Source organism: Coenobita brevimanus, chromosome 50 (genome assembly GCF_032717465.1).
Source record: "Coenobita brevimanus isolate Jiangsu-jjx chromosome 50, ASM3271746v2, whole genome shotgun sequence".
Lineage (NCBI taxonomy): Eukaryota > Metazoa > Arthropoda > Malacostraca > Decapoda > Coenobitidae > Coenobita > Coenobita brevimanus.
The window spans coordinates 13,378,274-13,400,612 of record NC_137003.1 but is presented as its reverse complement, the minus strand read 5'-3'; the positions used below and the strand labels follow the sequence as shown (position 1 = coordinate 13,400,612).

At 41.4% G+C, this 22,339-nt stretch overlaps 1 non-coding gene across 1 annotated transcript; it reads left to right on the top strand.

Moving 5' to 3' along the window:
- Positions 1–20,865: 20,865 nt before the first annotated feature.
- Positions 20,866–20,984, top strand: LOC145399937 (5S ribosomal RNA). The gene has a single exon (XR_013897383.1). It is a non-coding gene; the product is annotated as a 5S ribosomal RNA (ribosomal RNA).
- The last annotated feature ends 1,355 nt before the right edge of the window (positions 20,985–22,339 follow it).

Sequence of the window (22,339 nt, the reverse complement as noted above, 5' to 3'; positions counted from 1 at the left end):
GAGGAATGTATGTGGAGTACAGAGAGTGGATAGGATACGAAATAAGGTGATTCGTGAAAGATGTGAAGTGAGGAAGTTGGTGGACACCAGAATCGAAGAGAGTGTACTGAGATGGTATGGTCATGTGGAGAGAATGGATAACAATAGAGTGGTGAAAGAGATATATCTTAGAGAATTTGAAGGAGGCAGGAGGTGAGGTAGGCCAAGGAGAAGGTGGAGAGATATGGTGGATGGGTGTGTGAGGAAGAGAGGTTTGGAAGTCGGTGAGACTAGGGAGCTGACAAGAGATCGAGCTGGCTGGATGAATGTTGTGAGGAGAAGTGCATGATCAGGGATTTGGCACTCCTTTTTAACATGGCAGCGTCCGGATTGACTCTATCGGATACGTTTATATGAAGCTGCAGAACGTGGTGTGTGTTTTTGGCGTATCTAATAGAGCCAGGATTCCGAGGGCTTCAATGATGAGTGAATGGAAGCGTGGTCCATTGGATTGGGCAAATTTGGGCTGTCTGGACATTGCTGCTCCTCCCCGTGCCCTAAGGTGGGAAAGGAAGTCCGGATGATGATGATGATGACGATTATTATTATTATTATTATTATTATTACTATTATTATTATTATTAAATGCAGAATGACAAAGTTGTAAAATACCACCAGTTCGATTAAGCATCTCCAAGATCGAGGCCTCGTTGCCACCTCTTCATTACGGGTCTAAAATACGTGAGGTTACCACCCACATTGATCTTTCCTTTTCGTTTCTCGTACCCCGACCCAGTGCAATGGGGCGACAGTGAGTTAAAATTTATGCAGCCATGACCATATCCTTTTAAACCCACAGTGGCGAAGTGGTTCCGAGGCTTCGCTCTTAGAAATGCTCAATCGACCTGATAGTATATTACAGTAATTCTGCACACATTTTTTAACCATCGTGGCCGCATTAACTAAAGCTCTCTGCCCTCCCCATTGAAGTGGGTCGGGTTGTGGGAATCTGAGAAGAAACGTCACTATATTTGATGGTCTCACAACTAGACCCATAGTGGTGATCTAACCACAAGGCCTCGCACTTATAGCTTAGGTGCTTACTCGACCAGATGGGATACGACAGTACTACTACTACTACTACTACTAGTGCAGTTATTATTATTATTATTATTATTTGTGGTTGTAGGTGGGGGCGCTCTCCATCCACTCACTCGATTTAGTGCTGCTGTCTGGTGGCTGCCCTTTCCTCTCTTCCCTCCTTCTTTCCTTCCTTCCTCTTATGTCCCTCTTTCTTTCATTCTTTCCTTTTCCTTCTGTATATGGATGACTACACTGAATGACAAGCTAAATGGTTTCCTGTATACTAGGAAACCATTAACTACGCTGGGGGTTAACAATATAACCAAACTATGGCACCTGGTGGTTTAGTAGGTAATTCAGTCTCCCCAACCGGATTGAACCTGTGTAGGTTTATCTCCAAGTTGTAGCTGGGGTTTATTGCACACGTAATGCCTCTCAGAGATGAGTGAGGCTGGTCGTTCTTATCTTAAATCTCAAGACCATCTTGCCTTGCTCCGGCTCCTACGTTCCTCATGGGGCAACACAGGATTAGGTGATGTATTTATGTATTATTATTATTATTATTATTATTATTATTATTATTATTTTATTTTTATTATTATTATGATAATAATGATAATAATAATAATAATAATAATAATAATTATTATTATTATTATTATGATTATTTCTATTAATAATTCAATTATTTATATAGCCCTTGTTACGCTCAGGTTTAGAACAGAGGCTTTGTCGTGCAATGAAATTTTCCATGTTAGTTTACAGCAAGACCTAGTGAGATACAAGGTCTGATCATTTCTGTTTAAAAATCGTACCTCTCCGCACATGACATCACGTGGCACCTGAGCCCGCCACTCCAGTAGGGTTAAGGTGATCAGTTGGACTTAGACTCTTTGGGTGAAGATCTCCAGCTCCTCCTAACTTTTCACTCCAAGCTAGGCTAATGGCGTGCTGTGCAGTTTATGGATGCACATCTTCGCAACGTAAAAATAAGGAAAATGGAGATATACATTTATATCATTTCCCAAAGGATGAGGAATTGAAAAAAAGGTGGATTTATCTTTGTGGCAGAGTTAATATTAATGCCAGCATTGCACGCGTCTGCAGTCTACATTTTGAGCCCGCTTTTTACAAGACACCTTCAGTATGAACTCTTGAATCTACCAGTTCCTGGTAGTCCCAGCAATCAACTTACCGAGGCTGAAAGGTAACCTTGCAGCTGATTGGCTGTCCGAGTGCAGTCATTATTAGCAATAAGGGTTACAATAACTGATTGAAGAAATTATTGCCAAAATAAAATACGAGTATACCGATATATAGTTATTTGTGTGGATTAATTTAAAAACGGGGCCTTTCAAAGTTTGTAAGATAGTCTAGACACATTTGAAATTTTGAATTCTCGGGTCAAATCAAAACACAACCAAGTATAATTTTAAAAGTACCTTGATTCTCTTCCTTCCCATGTTCGGAGAAAATAAGTTAAATGATGCCATTATGGTGATACATTGTAAAATATATATATATATATATATATATATATATATATATATATATATATATATATATATATATATATATATATATATATATATATATATATATATACGAATATATATATATATATATATATATATATATATATATATATATATATATATATATATATATATATATATATATATATATATATATTCTCTCTCTCTCTCTCTCTCTCTCTCTCTCTCAACACCTTTATGATCCTTAGGTGTGGTGTGATGGTGTGTGCAATGTGGTATATCTGAGGTTGTGTGATGGTGTGTGTAGTGTGGTATAACTGGTGTGGTGTGGTGGTGGATAGTGTCGTATAACTGATGTGGTGTGATGGTGTGTGTAGTGCGGTATAACTGGTGTGGTATGGTAGTGTGTGTAGTGTGGTATATCTGATGTGGTGTGATCGTGTGTGTAGTGTGGTATAACTGGTGTGGTGTGGTGGTTTGTGTAGTGTGGTATATCATATGCGGTGTGGTGTTGTGTGTAGTGTGGTATAACTGGTGTCGTGTGGTGGTGTGTGTAGTGTGGTATATCTGATGTGGTGTGGTGGTCTATGTGATGTTGTATATCTGATGTGTATATAATGTATAATATACTATATAATGTGTGTGTATATCTGTATATATGTATATACATACCGTATATTTGATGTGGTGTGGTGATGTGCATCAGTATTGAAGCTATAATTTAGGAAGCATTCAGTAACAATAGTAAAATTAACACCAATATAGTTATATTAAACGCTGACAAGGGCGACAACATAATTTAGGAAATTGTGGTAATTTGTCGCAATTACCCATCCACTTTACTTGTTTTCTCTGAACCCCTGAGAAATGTACCGCGTGACGTCACCAAGGTGCGCAGAGGAGGCAAAATTATCAGACCTGTTCTCTCACTCGATCTTGGTTTACAGTATGTGGCGAATACATCCAACGCAAATAATATCTAACCCCTTCTAACCTGAATTCATTTACGTATTTTTCATTTTAGTACAGCACCGGACAATTATAATCATCCTGTGAATGATATCTAACAGTGAAAATACGATGTTTAATTCCTCCTGTTCGAATGGCCTCTCTCAGCCTGAACAAAGACGTCTGGAAATAGCAGCATTAGAGGTAAATAAGAAGTCACTGGATTCAGGGTGTTAGCCAGTCTATTGTATTTCACTTGATAAGACGTCCACAGACTGTAGATGTTAACTTTTGAAGATGATGATGAGGAAGAGGAGAATGATGATAATGATGACGATGAGGGGGGAGGATGAGTAGAATTATGAAAAATCCGAAAATGACAACGATGATTATAATAAAGATGGCAACAATGAACATGCAGATGTTGCTGAAGAAGACGATGAAAGGAAACGCTGTAGGTTATTAAGTTTAGTTTATCTGCTTCCAACCCCTCAGTTCACCACTCTTCCTGATGTGATAGGAGAGTGTATTCGGAAGGTAATCAGGCTGTCTTTTTCATTTCACAGAGAGAGAGAGAGAGAGAGAGAGAGAGAGAGAGAGAGAGAGAGAAACAGACAGACAGAAACAGAGACAGGCAGATTCATGCCCCACCTGAGCATCACCTTGGCATGAGTCATTTTACTTCCGACGCATCAAGAGATTGATTTACGCTGCTGATATTTGCACCCCCCCCCCACCTCTCTCCCTCTCTCTCTTTCTATGATATTAATTCTCCCACATACTGATTCTAATCTTAATTTATATATGCATGAAGTTTTGTACTTTATTTTTAAAAACTGTGCAGTTTATTTTGTTCTTAACTTTTTGCGTAACAACTGAACATCAGATATAATGTACAGTAAGTACTGTACAAACGGCCCCAGGAAAAGCCAGAGGACGTTGCTGGGTGTTGGTGTGAGGGGATTTGACTGCAGACTGGAACTGTAAAATGCAACTTTCATTTCCTCTCGCCAAAGGAGAAGTGGGGATAGAGTTTTCCGATTTGTGCCCATTCTCATTCTTCCCGTCCTCGCTTCTAACTTAAACTCCACCCACTTTTTCTTTTCAATTACAGTTTCTCTCTCTCTCTCTCTCTCTCTCTCTCTCTCTCTCTCTCTCACACACACACACACACACACACACACACACACACATTCTCTTTTTCTCTTTTTGGTCGCTTTATCATTCGTGGGTATATTACATTGCCACAGGCATCTGATACATCCTCAAACATAAACTGAAGTACATTTAATTTTTTTCTCCTTATGTCTCTTTGTATAATTTTATTTCGTATTTCACATCATCTGGCATTTCACCATCTTCCATAATCAGGAATGAAATTTAAATAAGACTTTTTTTTTCTTTATTTCAGATATCTGGCATTTTCTTAGTTCTTCATATCACTTTGCGTCGCTCATTTACTTTCACTTGGTTGCAGTTGTGTGCTCAGGCTCTTCTTAAAAATGAACGCAGTAGACTGCAGGCTTAAGCTGCTCTGCAATCCACCTTCCTACCTTCGCGGGATGGGGGTTAGCTGAGAGACTTTTGTACAGTCAAGCGGTGGTTAAGGCGTCCCGCTCCTGTACCACTTTTACATTTATTCCTTACCTTAGAACATTTAAATTCAATTGTCTGTGACTTTGATTATGCACATTATTTTCTTTCAATTACTGTCGAATTTATCCCACCTTTTGTTCTACCGTGTTCTTAGTATTTCTTGTTCTTCCTCTCCTCATTTTCATTTTAATCGTCTCTCTCTCTCTCTCTCTCTCTCTCTCTCTCTCTCTCTCTCTCTCTCTCTAACTTGATAGATTGATAACGTGGAAAGGACAAGCCATGTGTTCGTGAGGACTATGCACCCTCACTATCACAAAAAATCTTTACTGTGCATGCCCACTACTACACTCACCTCCCACTTCAACCTTCCACCAAAATCAAAAAACCTGTGGCAATCGGGAAGACAATTTCAGAGAGTAAACTGTAGCATCAGTGGACCAGGGCAGTATTCCCAAATTGGATGTAAAGCTGATGACAGGAAGAGCTGGAGCTGCCATTTCATCAATCATCGGGACTTGCTTCGGGCCAACCCCCTTTGCTGAACTTTTTCTGTGTTTCAGTAACATAGACAGTGGGCCAGCATGCTCTCCAGTACATTCTCCTCTATCAGCACCAAACTATATGCACATTACACTCTAAATTTCCTATTAAAAGAAAATAAAAAATCATAACACCGAAGCTCAGAGTCCCCAGAGAGAGGGTGGGGGGTCATACAAGCCCACACCATCTGCCCCTCTCCTGGTGAAACTAAACGAGATACCTGGAACCACTGTCTGCCTCACTTTTTCATTTGTTCAGCATTCACAGTTTTTCCTCCTAACTTTCTTTCTGTTGAACACCACCTCTCCTCCTTTTAACCTCACCTTCTCTTCCTCACGGAGACTCAACTGTCTGAGGCGACTGATAGCAAAACTTTCTCTGTATCCTCCTACTTTCTCTACACTCACTTCAGAGTCAAAGATGGCTGTTGTATGAATGTATGCAACAACATTCTTGCTCTCATGACCCTCAACTTGAATCTTTTGAATTCACCACTCCCTGGCATCGGCTATCCTGACACTTTCTGACTAGATGTATCTGCGTTGTTTACTAATCCCCTATTTATACTATACTCCGTCTAAAATATGGAGTCACTTTAGGTGTGGTCGCCTGAGGCGCATGACCCCCGCCGCCTACTCTCTCTCTCTCTCTCTCCCCTACCCTGCCTCACCCTACCTTTTTCTTCTAAGAAATATTTATTTACGTTGTAAATAATTTCCTTGGCTTGGCTGTGGAGAACACGTGATCGAGTTGTAGGGGAAGCCTCCATGATGGACAAATGACCCTGAATGAATGAATGACCGCTCCCGGCCACCGGGTCAGGTGGTAGGGACAGCGCGGTGACCTTTTCACCCTACTTGACAACGTCACACAAGCAACACTGCCACAACTTACAGGAATGTATACAAGCTCATTGTTTTGTCCGCAGAAAATTAATTGTTCGTAAAATATGGTCTTATCAATATACACAGAGTACATAAACTCATTTAGAAGTAGTTAATAGTTAACAATATGAGAGACACAGAGGGTGGCGGCAATGATGTGGCATATCCGCTAAGCCCGCCAGCCACACCTAAAGTGACTCGTTATTTTAGACAGTATAACTTTGAAAATTCTTTGACTATCTTACTTTTAAGATGGAAAACATCCTATCAATTTCTTCTTTCTCTGAAATCTCCATTCTTGAAGATTACATTTCTTACCACTGTTTTTGACTCTCCTTTCAGTGCTCCACGTGGTTAACAAGCCTACATTATCTCAATCCTTAATGACCTAGAACAGCTTGTACAAATACCCTTCCTATATCCATGACCGCCTTGGAGAGAGTTCTAACATACCTGACATCTTCCTCACAACTATTACTTCTGTTTATGCCGTTAACCTTTTCTCTCCATTCGGCTCCTCCATTCACAACCCTTTCACCTTAACCTGTCCTTTCGCTTCAGTAAGGCCTGTGGATCCCCCTGAGATGCGGGGGCTGTGGCACTTTGGAGTTCCTGATTGGAAGACTCTTATGTAGTATTTCTTTGATTTTCCCTGGAATGATTATTGCTTCCATGGGCGAGAGCCATCAGAGTGTGCTCTGCGCATTACAGAGGTTATTCTTTCGGGAATGGAATCGTACATTCCTTTCTCTAATCCTGTGACTAATGTCAGAAAAATAATCACTCATGTGCTAATGCTATCCACAAGAAAGAGAGGGCCTAAAAAAGATACTGGAGCCAACCACCAGTGAATCTCCTTTTTTATATTTCTGGCCAGAATCGCGTTAAGACTGTTCTTCGCGTTGCTCTTCCTTCTTCTGGCACCTTGCCAAAAACCTTTCAAACAACTTTAGCTCATCATCCTTCCCTTCCCTTTTCCACTCCGATGGCTCTGCAGCTGTTTGTTTTACTGTCAAAGCAGAACTATTTACCCCAATTCCAGCTTAGATGATTCTGGTGCTGTTTCTTCATCACATTCCCTCTCCTAATTCCTCATGGCTGACAAAAATTTCTTCAATTGATGTATTTTCTACCATCACTGGCCTCACAATTAACAAGGCTTATGGGCCTGATGGGGTCCCTCCTGTTTTCCTCAAGAATTGTGCTTCTGTGCATACACCTGCCTAGATTAAGCCCTTTGCCTCAGTCTGTCAACTTGTTCCTTTCCTTCATGCTGGAAGTTTGCTCTCATTCAATCCGTCTCAGAGAAGGGTGACCACTGCCATCCCTCTAACTATCGACAACTGCTTTAACATCCCGTATTTCAAAAGCTGTTAAATCGATCCTTAACTAAAAAATGTAAATAAAAAAAAATAAAGTGCGTTTCCTATCACAATATTCTTTCCAACTGTCACTATGGGTTCCGCCAGGGACGCTTCATTGGCCACTTTCTCAAATACCTTTCGGACTCTTTGTCATCCTCCTTTCGGGACTTTGGCAAAAGCTTTGAAATCTCATAAGGTTTCGATCGAGTCTACCATAAATCTTTATTTTTCAAACAGCCCTCTTTTGATCTAGAGCTTCTTTTCTGGTAGTTTTATAGCTCCTGTTGTACATAGGCACCATTCTTCTCCTAGAGTTATCAATAGTGGTTTTTCACGGGGCTTTGTCTTATCACAAACGCTCTTCCTTCTATTCATCAGTGACATTCTAAGCTGTGCATCTAACCCTATCCACTCATATGCTAATGACCCCACCCTTCACCTTTCCATTCGCGTCTCCCCACGTTCATCTCAGCAACTGCTTCAACAAAAAAAGGATGAGGCTATGGCACTAACGTCTGACATGGGTCATGTCTCTGACTGCGATAATAGTAATCTCGTTTCTAATGCATCAGAAACACAGTTCTTAGATCTTTCAACTCGCCAGTATCTTCTACAGGGGTATCTTTTTATTTTTAACGATACCCAGCAGAATCCTGCATCATCTTTAAACGTACCATGTGGTTTCATTCCTCAAATTGAGCAGGCGATGATAGAGGACAGAACAAGCGATGATAGAGGGGCGATAAGTGATAGTACAACAAATTTTTATATTAGTAAAGTGTTTCTCAGTTAGAAATGAAATAAAAAATAGTAAATCCCAAGGTAGAGGCATAACTACTCGTAATAAACTGAAAGTGTACTACACAAACAGCCGGAGTTTACGTAATAAAATGGATGAACTGAGGGCTTTAATTTGTACAGAGAAAATAGATATAACCATTATTAGTTAAACATGGATGAATACAGACACTCGAGAATTTTTAGAAGAATATCAGAAAAGGGGCTATATTTTTGTGTCAAACCGTCTGGGAAGAAAGGGGGACGGGGTAGCTATTTATGTAAATGATTCATTAAACTGATAAAGTAGACATCAAAGTAAATAGGGACACAGAAAGTGTCTGGGTTGAAATTAGTAACAATAGGGAGAAATTAGTCTTAGAAGCAATTTACAGATCTCCAAAATTAATCAGAGCAGATAGTAAATAACTTTGGGAGGAAATCAGGAAAGCATCACAGAACAGCTTAGTAATAATTGTAGGAGACCTTAATCTGCCAAGGATAGATTGGAGAAACCAGACAGGGGATGCAGAGTCAGAGGAATTTCTAGAGGTAGTACAGGATAATTTCCTTTATCAGTATATCAGGGAGCCCACCAGAGGTAATAATGTACTAGATTTGGTTTTAGCTAATAAAGAAAATGTCATTAGCGATATAGACGTTGGTGGACGACTTGGTAATAGCAATCATGAAGAAATTAAGTTCAGATTTATTTGGGATGTCTGTTCTATTGAAAATACCTCCAACGTTCCTAATTTTCGTCTAGAAGAGTTAGATGGATTAAGAGCTTATTTTAGAACGGTATATCACAGAAAGAATAGCTATTTTAGGGAGTGCCAGGTCAGCAGGGAACACCAGGTCATAGGTGAGGGGCAGGAAACAGGTGGGAATGTGCACAAGGTGTCTAGGGAAGGTGACCTCATAGGCAGGAGGATAGTTCAGGTGACGAGGACTAACTCCGGTCCAGTACCAAGCAGACGTTCGACCAGTGAGAAATATAACGAGTTTGTAAATATAATACACGGAGGCCAAGACAGATTTATCCCTTCAAAACCGTTTAGAACGAATAATTCAGAACCAAGATGGTTAAACAAAAGATTAAAATCTCTCATAGGCCAAAGGAAAGGAATATATATATAGAAAAATATAATGTGGAAAGGAACACTTACGTAACCGGTACGCGATTTTAAATAGAAAAATAAAGAGAGAGATATGAACAGCAAAGAGAAGTTACGAAATTAAGGTTGCTAGTGAATCGAAACAAAACCCCATGGGTTTTCATCAAATGTACCGTACGAAAAATAAAGCTAGGATAGGACCACTCAGAACAAAATCAGGTGACATTACCAGTGAAGATAAAGAAATGTGCTCCATCCTAAATAATTATTTCGTATCAGTATTCACCAAGGAAAATCTGGACCTGGTCCCTCAAGCAGCAAACATTTACGATGATAATACGGAAAATATTCTTAGCAAAATAACCATTAGTCAGGAGGACGTATTGAAAAAAAGAAATAAGTTAAAACTTAAAAAATCGCCAGGTCCGGACGATAAGTATCCAAAATTATAAAAGAAACCAAAAAAGAATTATGTCAAACACATTTAACGTTATTTAATGACTCTTTAACTTCAGAAGTTCCGGAGGCGTGAAGACCGCAAACGTAGTGCCCATTTTTAAAAAGGGTGATAAATCAGCTGCGTCGAATTATCGTCCGATAAGTCTAACGTCAATAGTAGAAAAAATGTTAGTCAATTTTGGCAATAAAGATTAGAGATCACTTAGCGAGATTTAATCTTGTAAACGAAAGTCAGCACGGATTCAGGCAAGGACGATCCTGCCTCATGAACTTGTTGTCATTCTACTCGCAGGTCTAGGAGGCAGGAGATAGCGATAAAGCTTACGATGTTATTTATCTGGACTTGGGTTCCACACGAAAGGTTAGTTAGAAAGATTCGAGCACACGGTATAGACGGCGATATTTTAAGTGGATAGAATCCTGGCTGAAAGGACGAAAGCAAAGAGTATTAATAAACGGAACTAAGTCGGATTGGGGATTAGTAACTAGCGGTGTGCCACAGGGTTCAGTGCTCGGTCCCTTATTATTTATTATATATATGAATGATCTAGACTTAGGAGTCACTAGCAGCATCAGCAGATTTGCCGACGATACAAAAATAGGGCGTATCGTTAACTCGACTGACGATTGCCATAACTTACAAAAGGGCCTCGATATATTGTCCAAATGGTCTAAAACTTGGCAAATGGAATTTAACGTTGAAAAATGTAAAGTACTTAACGTAGGCAAGACCATTGGATATACTAAACACAGCTTAGATAACAAAGAAATTGCAAATCGGAATGCGAGAGAGATCTAGAAGTTATGGTTAGTAACGACCTCAGACCAAGGCAACAGTGTATTAATGCAAGAAAAAAAGCAAATAGGGTCCTAGGATTTATTTCGAGAACCGTGAGCAACAGGTCATCAAAAGTAATACTGCAACTTCATCTAGCATTAGTAAGACCGCATTTAGACTACACAGTACAACTTGGGTGTCCTTACTATAGAATGGATATTAACTCGGTAGAAAATGTACAGAGAAGAATGACAAAAATGATACATGATGTTCGGAACCTGTCGTATGAAGACAGACTGAAAAGACTAAGTCTGCACTCGCTAGAGGGACGTAGAGTAAGGGGAGACTTAATTGAGGTGTTTAAGTGGATGAATGGTATAAATAAGGGGTTAGGAAGGCACTTGAAGTGAGCAAACAGGATAGAACTAGAAATAATAATTTTCAAACTAGAAAAACTCCGTTTCAGTATAGAAATAGGTAGAGATTGGTTTGGTAATAGAGTAGTAGACTAATGGAATAAGCTACCTAGTAAAGTAGTTGCTGCCTCTTCCATTGAGAGTTTCAAGCACAGACTAGATAAGCATATGACAAATAAAGGGTGGTTATAGAAAAAATATTCATAAGCAATACTAATTCATACTTTTTCCTTTTCAGGTTACACTACGATAGTCTCTATTCTCCTTTCACACTTTCCTATACAATGTCTACTCCAGTTTCTCTATACTGCGTGGTGTTCTTTCTGACTTTTTCCTGCCGGCTATAGCTGGAGGGTTTGGAGGGCGGGGGAGAGCCCTCTTCTTTGCTGTCCTTATCCTATTCTAGTAGTTTAGTTACTCTTCTAGGAGCTGCCTAGCATGGGCCAACCGGCCTACTGCAGTTATCCTCTCTTCTTATGTTCTTATGTTCCTGTAAAATCTCCTTCTATGAGATTAGGTATGCTAATCAGACTCCGTGCCTTCATTAAGTCATCACAGTTTTTGATTTTACACATGGGCTTTATTCACCCCTTTGTAGAGTACAACTCTAATGTGTGGGGAGGCTCCCTACATACAGCTCTTTTCAACAAGGTAGAGTCAGAGGCTTTTTATCTCATTAGCGCTCCTCCTCTTACTGGCTAACTTCAGCCTCTGTCTCTTCACCTCACATTTGTATCTCTATATCTTTTCAATCGCTACTTCAATGGTCATTGCTCGTCTGAACTATCTGCTTGAATCCCTCCACCACAAAGGTCTGGCAACAAATGGTCATCCCTTTTTTGTCCAGCTCTCCAATGCAAGAGTTAACCATTACTCCCACTCTTTCTTGTATGCAACAGGTCAGTTTTGGAACTGACTTCTCCTGCCAGCTTTTCCTATTGCCAATGACCTCCAGCGTTTCAAATGCAGTGTGTCCAGGAATCATGAAATGAATGGATCATGAATTTGGCTCTCTTCTATCTTGTTTGTTACCCGTCCCCGCCCCGGAGGAGCTCTGGGACGGATATTGTTTTCACTTGGTCTGTCTGTCTGTTTGTCTGTCTCTATGTTTGTCTGTCTGTTAACAACTTTAAGCGAAAACTACTGGTGCGATTTTGACAAAAATTACAGGGATGATGGACTATGACATCCTGATCACCTGATTAAGTTTTAAGCCAAACTGGGCCAAGGCCCAGACTTTAGGCTCGGAATGTGAAAAAAAAAAAAAAAATGATGAGAAATCATTCTTTCTCCATTACTCCTTTCAAATTCGTCATATCAACATGAAACCAAAACCTAATGGTGCATCTTTCAAATCTGCATCTATAACATTCCTCATTACATCAGGATGGTCACCCCTCAGTCAGCGGTAGGAGGGGTCAGTGTCACAATGTCAGGTAAGTCAGGCCTAAATTTTTCAAATAGGCATAAAATCATCAATTTTCACTCGATTTGCTTCAGATCTGATATGTGACAACTTTGACTGGATATCCTGTTGTGTTGATACATCAGCACTAAAATGAATAACAGGGACGGATTTGCTGTGCCTTGGCACCACTTCTTGTTTATCTTGTGTTTTTGTAAGAGAGAACAATCTTGCGGGCATGTGCACCTTAGTTCCTCCTTCCTTGAATAAAGAAAAGGATTGGGTGATGGTGACAGGGCATTGATTAGGCCATGGATGTGCGTGGAATTCGCTGGCTTATGTCCTACACGTAGGCAGGACTAGATGAGTGGTTGATTGCATGACAGGATAGGATCAGGCCATTCCCTTAGCAGCATCTAGTGCAACGGACAGGGATTTAGAAAGGGTAGTTTAAGCCTTTGCAATTCCACACCACCTAGGCAAATGATTGCGTCTGTCAATGCATTCCATACTGAGGTCGAAAAACCAAAAGAATCCCTCTCTCGCTTGCTACCTGGAATATAAGAATTTTGCTTCATACTGACCAAGACACACGACCACGCTATAGGTCTGCCCTTATTGCCCATGAACCGAAAGATGTAAAACTGATAGTTAAAATGCCGGGTTTGGGCTCTGAAAACAACACGACATCCCCAGAATGAGCCCACAGAGAGGTAGACAGCGTGTGGTCTTGCTCCGTATCATAGGGACGTAAGTCTCCCCAGGCCGTGCGCCCCTATGACCCGCAACTCGCCCGCCGCCACCATAGCAGGAAACCGTAACTACCTTGTAAGCGAGCCGACCCTCAACAACATCAGGGTGGAACTGTTACTCCAGCTCCAGTCAGCACCCCTGAGACGGCCAGTAGCTGCTCAACCCTCCAGAAGGAGATGGCCTGTAGCCACTCTGAGGGAAAACAGGAGATGGCCTGCAGCCTCTCCCACCTTCATCAAGAGATGGCCTGTAGACGCTCTTAAAGTGTCCTTCCCAAGACGGCCTGTAACCACTCAACCCTCCTCAGGGAGACGGCCTGTAACCGCTCTAAGGGAAAACAGAAGACAGCCTGTAGCCGCTCCCGCCTTCGTCAGGAGACGGCCCGTAGCCGCTCTGAAGGCTGAAGGTGCCCTTCCCGAGACGGCCTGTAGCCGCTCTGAAGGAAATCAGGAGACGGCCTGTAGCCGCTCTGAAGGTGCCCTTGAGTCAGCTGTAGCTGCTCCCTTCCCAAGGCCATGGCCAGTAGCCAGGCCTTAGCCACGGCCTGCATCCATGCCACTAGAAGGCCACGGCCAGTAGCCGGGCCATATGGCAGGAGGCAGCCTGTAGCCGCTCCTCTGTCAGGTGCTGACTCCTGTTCACCAACCTACGAATCAGAGGGAGTCCCAAGCCTGAAGGAGTACTGGAGAGGCCCCGTGACTTCCCCTGGTCTCTTCTCCCTGCAGCCAGATCTGGAGAGGACTCATCTGATGGACCCCGACATAGGCCAGTGCCGCAGCCCATTCCTGATGGCGCCACTGAGCACCAGGGACCGCAGCCCTCAGGACCCCCAGACTGCCCCCAGGACCCCCGGGCGGGACCTCCCTACACCCAGACGCCGGAGATCTTCATCCTCCGTCAGGCACCTGAGTGAGAAGTTCAGGCAGTTATTCGGCCCCAGCTCTGAGGGCTGTACTCCCGCCCTAGGCCCCGAAAGCACAGGGCCCTTCGCCACCTGCAGCCCTGGACGAGAGAGGACACCCCTACGCGTGATCCGGTGGCCCCTGAACACAGAGGCCCCCAGCAGAATCCAGCCCTGTCAGTAGTGAGGCTGAGTCACTTCTGCCGTCCTTATACCTGACCGCCACGACACCCAGACCCGAAATGGGTGACAGTGAAAGCACAGTGTCCGTGACTTAGTGATGTGAAGGCAGACCGGTGAATTAACCAAAGAATTCAGTGAGAGAATTACCAGTGACAATATAAAAGTGGTGGAGTGAATTAAAGTAACAGTGAAACAGTGAACACGACCAAGCAGTGAAGTACGGATCTATTCCAGTGAATACGCTTCCATCTGATAACGCTGCATCATACTAAAATCATACACAGACCCCAGTGTTAAAGTAATAATTGCCAACAGTGAAATAGTACCTCCCGCTCCACAAATATATAAAACTTGGTCTTCCTGCAATAATACTATATAAACCTCTGCCGTAAGTGCTATTCACCTTGCCCGACCTTGACCGGGGTAGTATCCAGTGCGATACTACTAACCCATATCTAGGCCTAAGAATTATAATTGTCCAGTGTATCTGTATTCGTGATACCTACTCCTTCCACTGTAGAATTCAGTAATACACGTGTAAGGTTGTTGCCTTGAGTTTTTGTGTCCTGCTTCTCTCCTATTTGTATAAGCTCCGGTCTAGAAAGCCCAGCTACACAATAAGCTTTAGAGGGATGGGAAGCCGACCCTAAAACACCTAGCATTACAATATTGTTGCCCTGTTTGAGACTAGCCTTTCAGGAGAGGACAACCTAATAGAAGCAGGAAGAGAGTTTATCTATTACTGGAAGGGATACCTAGAAAATGGAAGAAGGAACTATGTTAATGGCTTGCTAGCCTGAAGCAACCTACTACAGAAGAACTCAGAATCATCTGAGAGTATATCAGAGAGGCTGACACATATCGCTCTCCAGAAACCAATATGCAACACTCATCAATGTCTATGGCCCAATGTTTGACTCTGAGGGGATCGTCAAAAATTCCTTATATGACTTTGGATGCTACCATTAGCTCAGTACCACTTAATGACAAACTTATCCTGCTTGGAGAATTTGGTGCCAGAGTAGAAAAAAATAATACTCCTCTGGCAGGGCACTATAGGTTTCCATGGTGTTGGCACATGAACAGTAATGGCCTTGGATTGCTTTCCTTATACTCACACTGCAGTCTGGTCATCACTAACACCATTCTTCACCTTAAGAATATGCACAAAACCACATGGATGAGCCCAAGATCTAGACTTACTGACAATGTCACTGTAAGGCAGCAGAACTGAAGAGAAGTTCTTATAAGAGGTCTGAGAGGTGCTGGGTGCTCAACAAACAATAACCTTATACTCACCAAACTGGAGCTAATCATATGTCCACGAAAGTCCAATAGACCATCCTCCCAGAAATTAAACTGTAGTACATTAAAGGATGTGGCAACCTGTTGCACCTTTCACAGTTTTACAAACAAGCTCTCTCAGTCCCATATTTGAACCAAATAATAATGCAATAAATCTAAACACAAACTAGTTAAAAATGAAGACACTGCTTAGAGCATTGCAGAAGAAACACTAGGCTTGTCCACTTGCTCCCATATAGACTGATTTGATGAAAATGCTGAGGGCATACAAGCCCTTCTTGCAGTGAAGAGTAGAACACATAATACCTGATTGGCCCATCCTAGCTCCTTAACCCTAAAAGGGGATTTCTAGAATCTCAGAAGCAAAACCCAGAGAACAATCTGTGACACGGATACCAAACAGAGGACTGAGCAAGCAAAAGGACTGTAAAACATGGGTTCTGCAAGTCCACAAGAGCCATCTATGGGCCAGCCAAACACAACAATGTCCCTTTTCGATAGCTCCTATTCGATCAGATGAACGAGAGTTCATAAAAGACAAGCAAACAGTCCTAGAAAGACATTCACAACACTTCACTTCAATACCGAATCCAAGAAACCCAGCAGAGAGCAATATCATTGATTACATCCCAAATCCTCCTCAAGCAGCAGATCTCAGTGTTCCACTTACATTTGCAGACACCGTCCAGGGCATCCAATCTCTAAAAATATCATAAAAGCCCAGGCCCTGATGGCATACCAGTACCATCTTAACAAATCAAAGAGGATGGTCAGTTACTCCACCAGCACCTTCAGGATCTCATACTATCTGGAACCAAGAACGAATTCCATCTCAATGGCTTGCTTCTGATAGTGTAACCATCTACAGGAAGAAAGAAACCTGCTGAAATTATGACAACAGCCAAGGTACGAGTATCTCCCTCCTTCTGAATGCTAGTAAAAGTCTAGCCAAGATAATGTTATCCAGACTGAAAAAAAATATCTCACTGTGTCAACAGTTCCTGATATACAATGTGGATTTCAGAAGGAACGAAGCACACGTGATACAATCATTTTAGCCCAACAGATACAAGAGGAATACCATGAGCAGAACCGTGACTTATATATCGCATTCATTGATGTGGCAAAAGGATGACGCAGTCAACAGACAACCTTTATGAATGGTCTTTCAAAATTTAGAGTTCCAAACAAATTACCATTCTGAAGAACCTGCATGACAGCAGGAATGTTCTGTGTCCATAGGTGGGAGCAAATCCGAACCCTCCAACATGGACATGGGAATAAGGCAAGGATATATCCTGGTTCCTGCCTTTTTCAACATCGGTCTCATTGCAGTCACTCTTTTAAATTACCAACAATGAACCCTGATGATGTAATAAAAATCCAGTTTCTTCTTGACAGAAGCAAGTTTAATATCAGACGTCCTCAAGTATAATAAAAAACTGAAATGGCTCATTTCCTAGAGCTACAATACGCTAACGACTGTGTTGTTCTAGCACCTACCACAGAGTCTCACCATCGTCTCCAGTATATACCAAGCAATTGGGCTCTGAATATGTCACTAAAACAGAATTAATTTCTCGGAGAAACAACCCAGCAGCAGGAGCCAGGAACACCACGTCCACTTCGTGATTCTTACTTCTCTCAGCAGCATCTTTATCTGTTTGAAGATATCTGAATCAAGACACTGGTCTTTCAGAGCTGAAAAAAAGACTAACATCCTTAGCATCAACATGGATAAATTATAAAGTTGATGAATAGGACTACAAAAACAATGTGTGGGTTAAAATTATATCAGAAATACCACTTCTGGTATTCAGACACAGTAAATGTGAAATGAAGTAATGAAAAGAAGGAACTTTTCTTTCATTCTTCAAAACACTAACAGGTAAATAAACTTCAAATTAAACAATTACTTAGATAATTAGCCCGAGGCATCCCATCAACATATGGGTACGTCGCAACATTTTGTCACAGCTAGTCCCGTCAACGTACTGGTATGTCGCGCAATTGCAAGGTTCATAATTTGCACAATTTTCAATTTTCGCGCGTGATTTTTCGTACGTATACATAGGACACCTTCCTCTATTCCTCTGCAAGATGCCAGTCAGGGACAATGCCTTACACCGCATAACCTCCCCCCCCCCCGTACGCCATTGTCTTGGCAATTCACCCATTACCAGTGACCTCGCCAATAAAGACATTCAGGGCCAGAGTGATTCCTCAATCGATGACAATGTGGAAGACAAAGTTTACATAGCATTAGAGGAAGAAACAATCAGAAATGATGACCAGGTAATGTTGCCAAAAATGTCAGGTATGTTGATGAATTAGTGAGTGAAAGAATGTTTATAATGCCTGTATTACTGTTTGAAAACCAATATACTCTCGTACTACATATAAATTCGTACGAAATAAATAAATAAATACCGTTTATGAGTGGTGTGGAATAGTTACCCTCCAATAGAACTCATTTTCTTTGGAGCCAGCCTGATAGAAAACCCAGTAAGGTAAGGAGGTACTGCTACCTATATCGAGTATTTTAAACCTCAGGTGAGTGATTTCTCTGTGAATTGTCGATGTTTTTCACCAAAAGCTGAGGTTTTAGCCAAAAAAATTTTTTTTCCAAAATAGCTTGGGAATGGGGGGTGCTGGAGGTGCGAAATAGCTCGGGACGTGACGGGTTAGATATGTAGCTATCACTGGTATCTCATAAGGAATGGCAGAAAACAAAGTGAACCAACCTGTAAAACTAAGAAGTTTCCATTGTCAGCAGACTCTCGGGATAAGCGATTGAGGACGAGTTAGTATGTAGCAAAATTCAGGGTAAGGCCAGCGAGCTTACTGAATATATCTTGGGGAAGTCCAGTTGCAGTAAGTATGAGCTTGTTTCAACCTATAAGACAGCAGTGTAGAAGTAGACTTGAAACCTGATTATTCCCATAAGAACATGGTAAATTTTGTGGTGCACCATGCCAAATTTCCCACTTTGGGAACATCAAAAATATGTTACCCTATCTTTATAAAGTTATGCTCTTTCAGTCTACTGATAATTCAAAGTGGTATAATTCTTTCTAAGTGGTATTATTCTTTCTAAGGATATACTCAACACATATTACTAAGTAAATTTTAAAGATTTTAGCAACAAATAATTCAAGACCAAAAATAACGAGCGGTAAAATATCGTGAAAAGTAGACGGGTAAAAAGAGGTATTTGAGCTGATAAAAACTAATTAGTTCATTATACATGATTAACTAAGCACCAATGATTTTTTTGTATTCAGGATAAAAATCATTAACAAACTGATTTTTTAATGAAAATTCATTTTAATATTGCTAAACGAAAACGTTGGCACTTAAAAGATAATATGTACACCGAGAGTTTCAGACTCAGTGACAGTGAGATTATAAATACCTTTCGTGTCTCAAACATCGTCTTATATTTGTCTTGGTCGGCAGGTAGCAGTTCTTCCATCAAGTTTGTGCTTCTTGATTCTTCTCTGAAATTTAAAAGTTGCAGCACTTCAACAGTAATTACATATGATTTACTCCTGCTGCAAGCAAGTATTTAGAAAGGATATACTACTAGTTTTCACAATATGTGAAGACACTTAGCATGCGAGGTTAACTGAATCCAAAAGAGAAGATTCAGGATGTAGATATTACAGTGAGAAGACTAGTACTCTGTGTGAGGGAACTAGTGCTCAGAATCAATTGGCTAACGCTCAGCGTCAGGCAGCTGGTTCTTACAAAGTCATAAGCCTTACACTCGGGGTAATGAAGCAACAGAAAACCAAAGCAACTCGTCACTTACGGGCGTGGGCTGTAAATACAGCGGTACCTGGAAGCTCGCTCAATCACTTATGTTGGGAATTTTGGGGTGCCTTTGTTCCCCCACCCCCCAAAAAAATTTCCTTGAATTGCCACTGCTCCACAATATGCCAAGTTCAAAACACACACCTTCCCTAAGCCATATAACCAGAAGTCCATCTTATCAACAAGAAACACCTATTATAAAACTTCCTGCTTGTCACAATACGTCGTTACTGGACACCCACTCTGCCATTCCATACTGACTGTCGTCACAGTGCATCCTTAATGGATGTGAGGTTACCATTTTCTCAGAATTCAAGTCAGCATAAACTGAGAGAGAACTCTTCAGTTGTTGGCAGAACTCAGAATGGAGAATGTGCTGGTGTGCAGCAGAATGAAAGTACCTGAACCGTATCCCCCATTCTTATCTTAGTTTTGATGTTAGTTGGAGACAGTCCCAAGTGTATACTTAGTGTGAGCAATCTCGTTTTGTTATGTATAATTAGGACAGCCATATCTTGTTTCGTCCCCAGCACATAGTACTTTACTATTTTTACTCAGCTGTTATTTATAGCAAATCATATATCACTCTTCTAGGAAGACATTGATAAGTGTCCCACACCTCCAAGGTACAAAAATTGAAGATAATTATGGAAGAGATATTTAGAGGAGATACAGGCAAGTTTACATTTTATACATATCTGCGTATCTCCTTCACCTTTATCCTCGTACATAGCTGGGTCAAAATTGATTCAATATTATCTGAGTGGAACTTGGACTTTGATCTTTATCATTATCTACGGTACTGACCTCAAGATCAATATGCCAACCAAACTGGCTGATCCCAATGCTTCCACAAAGTTTACTCCAAAGCAGATTATAAACTCGTGTGTATATATATATATATATATAGATAGATAGATTATTTTGTTCACACACACACTCATGGGGTAGACTGGAACGTTCATAATGTCTTCTATAGCATTATGCAACTGATTACCGCAGATATATATATATATATATATATATATATATATATATATATATATATATATATATATATATATGCCAGCGGCCATGCCACATTGAGTACACCGCTTCCCGTCCGATCAGCGAAGTTAAGCATCGTTGGGTCTGGTTAGTACTTGGATGGGTGACCGCCTGGGAACATCAGATGCTGTTGGCATCCCTACGTGTCAAGTGGGGTTGGTGGAGGATTAGTGCCCCTCCCTGTAAAACAATTAACTCTAAGCCCTTGGCCACCCCGTTTGGGATACATGGCGTCTGGCAATGAATGAAAATGATATATATATATATATATATATATATATACCTAAGCTGCTTCCCCCAAGGAAAGGGAGGTAGCCAAGACAGGACGACACACTCCCCATTTACTCATCCATTCAAACACAGTCATTCGCATCTTAGCCCCAAAGGGGAGAAGGGACGGATCCTCACCGCACCACACCACACAAGGGTCAAATGCACAGTGCAATCAGTGACATCCGCTCCAGGACCCGACAGCAGAGCTGGTTTACCCCTGCCACATCATAATAGACCCATCCCCTTACTCGCACCTGACCTGACTAGCTAATCAGACCAAATGCGGGAGAATATCCCCTCAGGGCTGCATCATCATTTATTCATTCACAATTTCTCTCCATTTATTTTTGTCACACACAGCCACTCTTCCTTGCTCAACAGACATCCCTCTCGCATCCAGCGCTCTCTTCACACTGTCCATCCATCCTATTCGTGGTCTCCTTCTCAGCCTTACACCTCTCACATCAGATCTAGTTATCTTTTTCACCAATCGCTCATTATCCATTCTCTCCATATGCCCAAACCATCGCAACACCCTCTTCTCAACTCTACCAGCCATCTCCCGAACAACTCCAGTTCTCCTTTGCACTTCATCATTTCGCACTCGATCCATACGCGTCACTCCACACATACTCCTCAGACACCTCATCTCCATTACATTCAAACTTTTCCTCTCTGCTACACCCATATTCCATGTTTCAGCCCCATATAACGCAGTCGGTACCACAACACCCTCATACAGCCTTCTCTTTACATCCATTCTAAGCGAACGACAGCTAAACACTCCTACTTCATTTATTCTAAACTTCACTTCTGCATCTATTCTTCCATCCATAGCAACATGCGACCCTAAATATTTAAAACACTCCACCTCCTCAAGCAACTCGCCATTCAAAACTATATTCATCCCCCTACCATCTACCAACCTCGTACACTTCGTCACTTTACTCTTATTCTCATTTACTTTCAATTTCCTCCTTTCACACACCCTTCCAAACTCCTCTACCAACTGTCTCAATCTCTCCTCTGAATCAGCCACCAGTGCAGTATCATCTGCAAACAGCAGCTGCTTAAGATTCCACTCTCCACCATCGACATTCACCAGACTCAGACCTCCACCTAAAACACTTGCATTCACCTCTCTTACAACACCATCCATATAAATATTAAACAACCAAGGCGACATCACACATCCCTGTCGCAGCCCCACTCTCACGG